The sequence below is a fragment of the Mercurialis annua genome, linkage group LG7 (assembly GCF_937616625.2).
Source record: "Mercurialis annua linkage group LG7, ddMerAnnu1.2, whole genome shotgun sequence".
NCBI lineage: Eukaryota > Viridiplantae > Streptophyta > Magnoliopsida > Malpighiales > Euphorbiaceae > Mercurialis > Mercurialis annua.
The window spans coordinates 34,196,119-34,199,658 of NC_065576.1; the positions used below are offsets into that span (position 1 = coordinate 34,196,119).

A 3,540-nucleotide genomic window follows, 5' to 3' on the forward strand; every position below is an offset into this window, starting at 1 on the left:
AAATGGAATTAACTTAAAAAGAAAAGTATGGAAAAGTGGATAAAGTGCACTTAAACTCGAAAATTGAAAAATAAGCGTTTAATTTCCGGAAAATATAAATGATATAGATTATTGATGGGTAATAGTATTTTAAAAAAATAATATCGATATATTGGTTATCGATAATTATTAAATGAGAATTGGACGAAAAAGTTGGAAAAAGTGCATTTTAGCTCAAATTGGAATTTGAGCGTTTTTAGCCGAAAATTTCTAAATTATATTATTGGAATAAAATAATGACATATCGAGGTGGTATTATTTATTTGAATATAAATAATACACAATTTATCGAGATCAAATGACTAAGTGATTAATGGACTAAATTGGACGAAAGAAAAGTTATAAATTAAAGTGTAAGGAGGTGGCAAATTCAAGGATTTAAGTGGAGATTTTGCCATAAATATAAAAGGCCACTATTTGACTCTCAAAATCAGAATATACATAAACCATTTCCAGCAAAGGTGAAGAGAGGAAGAACTTCATCTTCTCAAAAGTTCCATAATCTTTCAAGTGTCATAACTTGTTCGTTTTTGCTCCGATTCGAGTGATTTTTGCGGCCACGGAAAGAGGAGGACGATAGCTACAGATTGACCTAAGAAAATCAAGGTAAGAATCATATTTTGGTTAGGGTTTAGCACGAAAATATTCTGTTTTGTTGAGCTTTGATGGTGTTTAATGGTGATGATGAATTTGATAGTTAGAAATGATGTTCATGTGTTTGAATGGTTAGTTATAGGCTGAATTAATGTTTTGTTGTGAGATATGAGGGTTGTCATATGTATGGGTATGGTGTATGTTAGGGTTTCATGTAGGATGAAGATGAATTGGTGGTTGTTTTGGGGTTTTGATGGCCGGAAGTAATGAACCACCGTGCTTCGCACGGTGGGGCTGCGTTTCAGCAGCCATGGTGCGTTGCACCATGGCTGGAGCAGCCCCTCCCTGGCCAAAACAGGGGAGGGCTGAGAGATAGTGAAGTGGGGGCTGATGCCACCCTTTCCCGATGGTTGTATCGCTTAAAATCGACGCAAATGCTAAGTGTTACGTAACTAGTTTCGAGCGTAACATAAAAACTGTTTTGAATTAAATTTTGAACTAAGATTTTAATGTGTTTAAATTGGTGATAATGACATAATTAGAGGCTGTATTAATTGGTGTATTATTGAATATATAGGCTATTTTAATCGACCGAAACGTTAAAGAGATAACTTGAAAAAAACGATGTTGCTGGAATTTTTGCGCTGCAAAACAGCCATATTGCGAGGGCAATATCTCAAGTTATATAGATCCAAATTAAGTTCCGTTTGTTGGTATGGAAACTTAAGGATGTTGTCTATAAATGTCTAAGTTTAAGTTTCTGCTAGTTTGGCCTCTAAATGGCTCAAATAACTTAGAACATTATGTTGCGTATAGCAGCTCTGAAATTTGGACAGCCCCAAGCTATTAACTTCAGAACTAAATTCCGACACCTTCGGGTGCTAATCTCAGTCCGAGACCTAAACAAAAGTTGTAGGCGACGTTCTGAACATTAAGAATGTCAATTTTGTTTAGGAGTTGGATTGTTTTAAGTAAATGGTTTCAATAGCCGAAGTTGGCTAGAAACCTAGTTTTGGATTAATTAATTATAGTTAGTTTGTAATTAATTCGAGTTACTATCGAATTTGTGTAGACTTGACGAGGTGACTACCAATGGAACCCGGAACTTACAAAACGCGATATTGCTTAGCTGTTATCGAAGGATATGGATAGCAAGCGGTGAGTATATTTTACTCACTCTTATTATCGTATTAAAAAACTATTTTATATATATACTATATATTATTATTATTATTAAATGCATCGCATAAATTGTATAGTTTGACGTGATTGAATTGTTCTTGTTGGTTTGGATAATATTTGAATTGTTGTTTATAGATTGACTTGTTTGATATATGAATTGTATTACTTTGCTTATGACTTGCCGATTATTTGCCAATGTGAGTTTGTATATGATCCGAAGAAACGAGCTACCTATTGGGCGTCAATAGGCCGTGTGATCACCGGTGTTTATAAGAGTCTAGATATTCGTACATTGAAACGTTTGATATGAGCTCATTAAATGTTGGTTATATTTATAATTATGAAATGGAATATGTTTGGGTATCGGAAAGGAGAATTATAATTGTGACAGATACGAGGTAACTCGGTCGAACTATCTCGGGACCCGTATTTGGTGGGTAACTCGGTCGAACTATCTCGGGACCCACAACTTGGGATTAAGTAGTGGCATGATGTAACTCGGTTGAACTATCTCGGGACTATGCCACGTGGCAGCGGGTAACTCGGTCGAACTATCTCGGGACCCGGCCACTCGGACGATATGATTCGAATATGATACGGATTAGGAGAGGTTAAGTAGTTTAAGATTAAGGTTTCGATCGGATCAAATACTTATCTTAAGTGAATTGTTTGCAATCGCTGTGATTGTATATGTTGGAATTGTTTGAAAAATGTGATTGTATATATATATTTTAAAAAATGTTTTAAATACGATGCTTATTTTGATAATATGGTAAGTAAAGTATAACTCACTCAGCTTAATAGCTGACCCCCCAATAGTGTGTTTTCAGGTACCTAGATTCTGAACTTGGCTAGAAGTCCGTCTTTGACCGGAAGTCCCTTTGGCTATGTACAGTCCCGACTTCCATAATTGCTGCAGTAGTGTCATGTTTGACCAGTGTCGTAGCCTAGTAAATTAATATGTTTTTCCTTGTTTACAGTTGTTGACAATGTGTTTATGTTTGTTTTGGCTACGATTGTCATATTTATTCCACGGAGGTAAATTCCCGTGAGGTGTATGTAACACTAGTATTGTACGCCGGGTTAGTACGTACAAGGTACAGAAACGATAGGCCCGAGCAAGTTGTAATGTTTTGCTAGTGTATATAAATGCTTCCGTTTGTAAAGTCTTTGTATGATTGTTATTTGCGAAAAAGTTTTAGCGATTTTCAGGCTTGCTACGGGTTTTGGAACTACAATTTCCATTCCCTAGCGCCGGTCGCGGCTCGAGATTTCGAGTCGTGACAAAGGTGGTATCAGAGCAGTTGGTCCAGTTACCACTGCCAGTCTATGAAAACTGTCTGTTTGACCTTAAGTACCTAGGAACTACTGCAGCGTATAGAGTCGAGCCTTATTGACTATATATGTTTGATTGAATTTTGTTAGATGGTATAAGCTGGATATTGCCGAGTAGAACGTGTGTGTGTGAGATTGCTTACGTGTTTAAGTGACTGTGATATGCTTAGATAGTTAGTCAAGCTTTAAGTTAGATAGTGCATATAATATATTAAATTATTGGATATTGTAAAAAGTGATTTGGACAGTATCACATGATTAAGAATTGTTCCTGTTCAGCATATCTGGGCAAAATGGAGCTCAGCTACTTGCTGTATCAGAAGAGGAGGAAGCGTCTCCTATTTATCAAATGGATTTCATGTAAATACTGACAGACTATCGGAGATACAC

The 3,540-nt window shown here is 36.2% G+C and overlaps 1 long non-coding RNA gene across 1 annotated transcript; it reads left to right on the forward strand.

Moving 5' to 3' along the window:
- Positions 1-488: 488 nt before the first annotated feature.
- LOC126655813 (uncharacterized) lies at positions 489-2,981 on the forward strand. The gene is made up of 3 exons (XR_007633093.1): positions 489-645; positions 1,706-1,791; positions 2,635-2,981. It is a non-coding gene; the product is annotated as an uncharacterized LOC126655813 (long non-coding RNA).
- The last annotated feature ends 559 nt before the right edge of the window (positions 2,982-3,540 follow it).